This window comes from Scomber japonicus, chromosome 5 (assembly GCF_027409825.1).
Source record: "Scomber japonicus isolate fScoJap1 chromosome 5, fScoJap1.pri, whole genome shotgun sequence".
In the NCBI taxonomy this organism is placed as follows: Eukaryota; Metazoa; Chordata; class Actinopteri; order Scombriformes; family Scombridae; genus Scomber; species Scomber japonicus.
Genome location: NC_070582.1, coordinates 5,284,262 through 5,293,372, shown reverse-complemented (window position 1 = coordinate 5,293,372; position 9,111 = coordinate 5,284,262).

Genomic DNA, 9,111 nt, shown 5'->3' with positions numbered 1-9,111 from the left:
AAGAACTTCATCACCTCAGTTATTCTTTTTACAGTTGGCCTTCTTGTTTTTATGGAGGTGCTCCGACTATGGCTGTAGCCCATAATGCACTGCAGCACGGCCGCATCCAACAAACAGAACTCGTTTTGACACATGAACTCTGTAATGAAGTTTTCTATGCTGCCGTTGAGACGTTTTTTCAGGACGAACGTTGAGAAGTCGTGTTCCTGTGGGCTTTAAATATGCACTAGTCACGTTTAGATGTGTGTTTTAATGATTTTGTTTGTAAAAAAACAAAAGAAAAATCATTTTTAAAAGGAGGGTTGTTAATTTTTTCTGTGTGATCTGAATCTGAACACCAACACTGATCCACAGCTTCCGTTCGCGTCTTGGAGCCAATCACAGCTCCTCTCTTCAAAGTTTGAATGTCCACCTGACATCGCTGCGTCACATCAAACTAGACTTAAACAAAAATTTCACAATAAAGGAGGTTGATGTCATGATGAAACCGGTGCTTTACAGAGGATTTCTTCTCGATCGGCAGATAGAGTTTGATCTCAGACACCATCTACTGCACACTACTGCAATACTTTGTTGTTTCATGTATGAAATCTGTCACACTGAGTACAAAATATATAAAACACTGAAATCTATCTAATTCATTTAAACTTCTTCCTCCTAACGCTGCTGTGTAGTGATAATATATTTCTTTTTGCCGTTTAGTTATCATATAATCAAACATGTTAGATTTTGTGAGGACTCTTGTGAGGCAGCTGCGTTTGGGACCAAATGGATACAGAACTCTTGGTGTGATTGGAGAAATAACTTCTATAAAAATTATTTAATTGAGGGACAAAATCAGCTGATTAATCAGACAATTCACACAAAAAATTGGTAATTTAATTATATAACCAGTTCCTGGAAATTTAATAATTAATTTCTGATATTTTACAGAGACGAGGTGCAATCTGGTGCAAATTATGAGAAATAAAATGGTAAAAAAGGGTTTAATCGTACCCACTCGTTATATTTAGATTTAGGTTGTTGCTCTTAAACTAAAATTCCCCTACATGACACAACTCTCTGCAGGATTCATCCTCTCTTAAAATATACAAATAAAAGTTTTAAAACCTTTTGATTGCAGCTGCATCTTTAAAGAGGTTATAATCAAAATGACGATGTGTAATGTCACATGCACTGTGCAACGACTCTGCAACTCCCCTCGGCTTTACTGAAAGTTTCAGCTCATACTATAGTTTCAAAGTTTCCAGTGATATGAAGAAGCTACTGTACACTACCTGCTCAAATAGACACAGTTAGCTGTAGACTAGCTGGTGAACATAGTGGAGCATTTAGCAGCTAAAGAGCTCCAGATATTCCCCTCAAGAGTTGGTAGAGAGTAAAAGCAGAGCTAAAAGAGAGAGAATATTGGATTTACATTCAGCAGCTGGACAGAAACACGACTCCAAATGAATGATAATGTTGCTCTCTAACTGCTGGATGTGGAAATGTGATAATTATGCCAGTGTGGAGTTCATATATTGTTTTTTGCTGCCCCCATGTGGCCTAAAAAAAATCACTTAATGCAGGTTTTTTTTGATCCGAAGCTTATAAAAATTGGTTTCTGCGTCTCTCAGTCACCTGAAGACCAGTAATGATGATGATGATTCTTTAACCAGTGAAACATCCGATTAGAAGAGCCGAAAAAGTGCAAAGTTATGAATGATTTGTGATGAGTTTGAACATATGTGAAGATTAAAAAACCTTCACTCTGCCTTTTCTTTTTGCCTTCAGTCAACTCGATTCAAACTCCATCAAACAGCAGAGAGATGAACAACATGCAAATGTATAAATGACTTCTGTGAAGTTTATTTAAATCACGTCAATCATAAAAAAAAAACATTATCACCTTAAAGTCGATGAGAGGAATTAAGAGCAGAGACGAGTGTAAATCTAAACTGTTGTATAATTGATGTTGATGACAGGAAGATATGATGGTATAACGTTGAGTTTCATTCATGAATCAAACTTTCTGCCTTTTTGGAGTCTCTGTATGACCTCTAAGCCTTAACACTGCCATTTCACCCAATGCATTAAGTTGTTTAAAAATGTTGCTGTGACTACAAATAAATGTGTGAGAGTCTTGTTAATAATTAAATCGTCTGTTGTTGTTGTTTTTTTTTTTTTTTTACAACAGCTGAAGCTCGTTAAAGGTATAGCCTAGTAAGCGATGTGGGGGAAAACGAGGAGAAAAGTTGTTGATATTTATGTGAAAACCAAACCACCCCCCCCCCCCCCCTTCGTGCTCCTTCTGGGGCTCCACCCCCGAAGTTCATGGACGCGCATTGTCATGGTAACGGACGTAACCAATGCGCAAACTGACCAACATGGCTGAGTCTGAAGCGTCTGCTGCGGGACGGTAAGTTAGCTTCAGTTTGATAGCAGCATCATGTGAGATTATTGTGATAGCAAACCTGTGTTTATATGTCTTCATGACTGTAAACACTTTGAAAGCAGTGAACAAACACCAGATACACAGCAGCTACGTTGTATGCTACGTTAGCACGCTGCTAACGTTAGCTGCGAAGCTAACGTGCAGAACGACAAACAGCTGTAGTAACAACTCTGCTACTTTACAGCTAACATCACAACAACAACAACAACAACAACAACAACATATCCTGACTAACTAGACAGTGAGCTGAATGTCAGCAGGTAACGTTACAGTGTATGTGAAGCAGCGCTGAGCTAATGTTACTCACCTGTCCGACAGATCAGCATCCGCCTTCACTCTCCGGTCCTCCACTCGGTCTCCGTCAGTCCCTCCGCCGTTATAAAACCACACCGATGTGTCCGCGAGTCCTTGTCTGGTCAAAGTCCTTCTTTTATATTAAATGTTCCTCTAACTTTGTCTTCTCCTTTCACCACTCCGTCTCCACTATGTTTATACCAGACGTTTCTCGCTCCGACTGCTTGTTTACAGACCCGAAATGAGTAACTGTAAGTACTGTAAATATAATGGAAATCTTATTAAAAATAAGCCAGTAAAACACTGATTTCATAATTTACATTCTTCTTGGTTTAAAAAGATTTTTAAAATATGAAATACTGTAGTTTTAGTCAAAGTAGTAGTAGGCTATAGTGATACTAAAATAAAACTTTAAATGCTGTAATTTCAGGTACATTTATATTGTAACTGTAAAATAAAACATCATAACTTCTTAATACTGTATTTTCAAGGATATTAATAGTAAAGTAATTGTAAAATATCACCAAAACACCATTTGTTCTTGGTTATAAAAAAACATTTATACTTATATTAAATACTGTATTTTTAGTAACAGTCGTAGTATATTAATACTGAAATAAAACTTTAAATACTGTAATTTCAGGTGCATACATATTGAAACTGTAAAATAAAACAACATATTAATACTGTATTTTTAAGGATACTAATAGCACTGTAATTGTAAAATAAACACTGTAATAAAACACTGATTTTATATTCTGTGTTCCTGGTTTAAAAAATAACCTATTTTTGTATAAAATACTACATTTTTAGTTACAATTGTAGTATTTTAATGCTAAAATAAAACTTCCAATGCTGTAATTCCAGGTGCAGTCATATTGAAACTGTAATATAAAACATAATAACTTTTTAATACTGTATTTTCAAGGATACCAACAGTAATATAATTGTAAAATAAATGTAGTAAACCACTGATTTCATATTTTAGGATCTTTCTAAGGTAACAGAGCAGATCTTGCATCAGCACACAGACTCTGGATGATGTTCTTCTTCTTCTCTTCGTGATGAAGAACAAAGAGATGTTTGTGTCCTGCAGCATCAGCTCGATAGCTCGATGTCTCGCAGTGTGGCGTCTGTCACCTTTTCATGGACTCTCAGGGTGTCTCACTCTATCGTGCCTTCAGGGGGGGCAGTCTAGTACCCTTCCCCCCTCCCGCTACTCTCAACATCTCTTTGTCTTATGAGGTCTTAGACGCCCTTAGGGTCACTGTCAGCTAGAGAAACCTTCATCCCCCCCTCCTCCTCTCCCTCACCTCCTCCATCTCTTCATCAACACATCATATATAGATACATACATGAATATAAGCTTTATTTAAATCCGGTTGCAATTATTTATCTGTACAGAGCAGAATATTTTAAATGACCCCTGAAAGCTGCTCCAGCCACTCAGAGTTAATCCCCACTGACAGGGAAGCATTCAGCTCCTCTTAATATGCTGCTGTAACTCCGACATCAACACCTGATAATGTGTTCAGAGCTGTAATATAATGCTCTGCTGTAAGTGAGCTGGATCCAAAAGGCCTGTTATTAATATTACATGGTTTCTTTCTTTGTCATTATTTGTAGTTTATATTCTTCTTTATCTTTTTTGTGTCTTATTAAAACTCCATTAAAGCCATATCATGAATGTATAATCTTAGCCTAGTTAATGATACATCTTCATATTAACCAGCTACAGCATTAAATTGCTGTTTAAACATTAATGCATATAATAGTAGTACAGTATTATTCTATATAATTACATGGGGGCTATTCTGCATAATAAGTATTTAAAAAGTAAGGACTGCATGGTCTAGCTGATTGCTAACAGACCTGCAATGATTAATTGATTTTGATAATTAAATAACCCTTTACATACTGTTCATATTCTTCACCATCGCATATTCTGGGTCATTTTTGACCTGGTCGAAGAATCCCCTCATAAAAAGTGTCTAAACCAGATTTTGAAGCACAGATCTATTTAGAAAGCACCAATAGTCGATCTGACTGACCAATAAATGTGATTAAACCTTGATTCATGTTTCAGAGAGCAACTCAGAGAGTGTATTTGTTAGGTTTTACACTTATTTATGGAGAAAAAACAGCTACTATCACACAATATCATGTCCTAATTTACCTAAGACATGAAAATATAACATAGCAATAATGATTTAAATGTTATTTTATTGAAAATGAAACTAACAAGAACTTTATGGAGCTGTGAGGTTTATTGTATAACCATTAGAGCCATCAGTCTTCACTGCTACATCATAAAAATAAATCCTCATAACTACTATCTTATTAAAACTATTAACTATTCATTTAACTACAACACATGTCAGGATACGGGTCAAACTTGTAGCACCTTTGCAAGAGTATAACATTTTAAAATATTTGTATTTTTGTGCATTTTGGGCCACTTTAGGAAAAGTCGTCAAATTTCAGAATAAAAGTCATTTGGAGGATAATAATAGTATTGTTAAAACTCTAAGCCAGGGGTGTCAAACATGCGGCCCGTGGGCCAGAACCGGCCCGCTGAGGGGTCCACTCCGGCCCACTTTCCTTCCTTCCTTCCTTCCTTCCTCCCTTCCTTCATTCTGTTCTTCCATCATATCTTTCTTCTCTCCCTCCCTCCTTCCTTTCATCTTTCTTTCCTGTCTCCTTTTCCTTCCTTCCTTCCTTCCTTCCTTCCTCCCTCCCTTTCTTTCCTTCCTGTCTTCTTTTCGTTCCTTTTATCCTTCCTTCCATCTTTCCTTACTTCCTTTCCTTTCTTCTGTCCTTCCTCCCTTCTATCATATCTTTCTTCCCTGCCTCCCTCCCTCCTTCCTTCCATCTTTCTTTCCTGTCTCCTTTTCCTTCCTTCCTTCCTTCCTTCCGTCCTTCCTTCCTTCCATCTTTTTAACGATCCGGCCCACATGAGATCAAATTGGGCAGTATGTGGCCCTTGAATGAAAATGAGACACCCCCGCTCTAAGCCATATCATGAACCTACTCTTAGTTTATTAATGATAGTGTTTGTGCATAGTTGCATGTATTATAAATGAGTATTGATGTTGTACCTGTGTGCACATGTGTCTTATGACTATGAATGATTAATTATAGGTGTGTGAAAGATGGGTGATTATGGGATGTTTTACAAAGTTATTGATGCATTCAAACTGTAATTATTCCCTATAATATGCTGCCTGGAGAACGTAACTTTGAAGGGGTTTAGGCATTTTTCTTTCACATGCTCTCACAAATGATGATGTGTATATGTATCAATAAAAAAAACAAAAAGATAAACTAATTATTTTGATCACAATTGGACAAATACTTTTATAATTCAGTTGGATTTAAATAAAGGCGGCGTCATAAATCCTGCATGAAAATGAAATGTGACGTGAAGATTCAGCATCGCCTTAATTAATCGCCGTGATATTACTGTAATTAACTGGCAGCGACTGACTGACAAGTAACCTCATGTAATTAAAACCTAAATTACATTCATCATTTAAATTTTAAAATATTATAATTTGACCGTATTTATAATTACAATAGTATTGCTAGTAGGTAGTGACTGTACAATATAAAACACCAACAGTTTAAAACATAGTTAATTATTAATTACTGTAATATTATGGTAATTATGAAATAAAACTCATATATTATAAATAGAGTATTTGCAGGTACAGTAATATTTTAATTGTAATATAAACTGTAGTAAATTTAAATGCTGTATTTTTTTATAGTATTGTAACTTTAATATAAAACCTAATACTTTAAATACAGATATAGTATTGTAATTGTAATATAAAACATAAAACCCATCTTCATCAACACTGTGCTTGTCAATATCTTCATCACCCCCATCATCATCATCTTCATCCCATCGGCCTCAAAACGTCAAGGCCCTTCCTCCCCTCCTCATCTTCATCCTCCTCCTCCTCCTCCTCCTCCTCCTCCCTGCATGCATAAAGAGAGAAGTCAGAGATTACAAACGGAGCAGGCAGCGCCTCTGGCAGGTTTAGGAGATATTGAAATCTTTAAATTGGTAACACGGCTCCTCCGCACTTCATCTAATTGAAGTAACTGCAGGGTTTCTTTAATTAGGAGGGAAAAAAGCAGACGGAGAGAATCGAGGGCTTCTGCTGCTGGTTTGCACAGTAAAGAGAGACAAGCTCAGCCCCCCGAGCCAAAACACATAAAACACATGGAAGAAGTGTGTGTGTGTGTGTGTGTGTGTGTGTGTGTGTCAGTGTGAGTCCCTTTAGATAAATTAAGACATGTAACTAGTTCAGTGTGTCTCTGTGTCACTAGAGTCAGACTCACAGTATCACTTCACTTCTTTTTAGCACTGAAGGAAAAAGTCAGACTGCATCCGTTATCGTTCTGATATAAATGAGGAGGAGAAGAAAAACACACTCCGGCTTGTTTGTATTTCTTTAAAACCAATCACAATCCTCTTGGGGAGGTGCTGAGGTGCCCAGGGTGCAGCGACGGTGCCCTTGCGAAATAGTATAGGGGGAGGTGGGGGGGGTTTGTTTTGCATGAGGGGAAGCTTAAAGTGGAGGTTAGGCTAAATGAAAAATGCTTTTTAAACTCTTTTAGATCACATCCCCGGTCATTATGTGCACCTATTTATGCCAAAATATACAATAAAACCAGGCGGGGAGTTCTGGTCCTCTGAAATGAGGCCAACGCGGAAGTAACTTAGAGCTGCATTCTATCAAAAGGCCACCAGGGGGCAACCGTCTCTATACAAGTCAATGGAGAATTCACCAACTTCTCACTTGATTTCTATCCTCAGTAAACGTTTTCAAAATGTGTTTATGGTCTCAATCGCTAGTTTAAAGCCTTCTTCAATGCAGTATGATGTTCATTTGGGACATTTTGGCCTCCCTGATTTTATATGTGACGATAAAGCAGGGTATGCATTAGGGCGTGGCTACGTCCTGATTGACAGGTTGATGTCACCAATGTCCTCGAGATCCAGCCCTCGCAACCATAGCAACTTCCTCGCTCCGCCTATGGCTCCGCCTCATGCCCATATAAGTAGGATCTGTGTTTTTATTTTTCCCAGCATGCACCTGAAATTTTCAAGATGGCGCTGCCTAGATTCGAAACTATTGGCTTCCGAGCAGCAGTCCACAAACCAATGGGTGACGTCACGGATGTTACGTCCATTTCTTTTATACAGTCTATGATTAAAACCTCCATCAATTTCTTCGTATTATATATTTTTCAATTTCGAATCATGTTTTCTTTCTTTAATACAAAATATGACGTGTGCCTACGGAGGCTTTAACCAACTGATTTCAACTAATATCAGGATATTCTCCCATCAATCAATCTTCAACTTTTGCTGTATTACGTCACGTCAACGTTACATCTCACCTGTTTATACTGTTTCACTCAGAGTCATTCATTAAAGTCAAGGAAAATAAAAAATGCTATGAAACTTTTTAGTAATAATAGAAGGATATTATTTACCCAAAAAGCCCTTTTTACTTCTGCTTTCTCTCTCTCTCTCTCTCTCTCCTATGAATCTAATGTTAAGATCTTATAAAGCCAGATGTTTGCCAATGGAAAAATGTTCAATTAAAATATATTCTTTTTAAAAGTTGGTTTCAAAATTTGTGCGCTGCCACTAAATCTTACACACTGCACCTTTTAATCTTTAACAATGTGTTTGTATTTTAAAAGCTTGTTATATTAAATGCAGTAGAGTAGAAAGTACAATATTCAATATAGCATTAAATGGAAATACCTCAAAATTCTACTTGAGTAAATATACTGAGTGACTTTCCAGTACTGATTTAGTATTTTTACTATTAATCTAATGTTAAAATATTATAAAGCCAGATGTTTGCCAATTAAATGTTCAATTAAAATATATTCTTTTTTTTTTTAAATGTGTGCACCTTCTTACTAAACTCTAAGCTGAATCACCTCATCATACATTTTAACAGTGCACCGCCACCATGATTCACAGTGTGTCTATTTTCCAAGTTCCCCAAAGGATGACCGAAACAAACGCTCCTCATCTATTACCATAACTCATAATTATTCCCTTTGACTCCTCCACTCACCTCTGTGCTCTGCAGAGGGCGACAACATGCAGGACGTTTAACTAGATCTCAGCGTCTCCTCCACGATGATGGAACAACAACATGACATCCTGCTGTTGTCTCTGTCCTGATGTTTCACCCCCTGGAGGCTCCGCTACACACACACACACACACACACACACACACACACACACACACACACACACACACACACACACACAAAGAAAGACAAGATAGGGCATTCATCACAAATATATAATTACTGACGGTTCCTCTGCTGCAGACAGACAGACA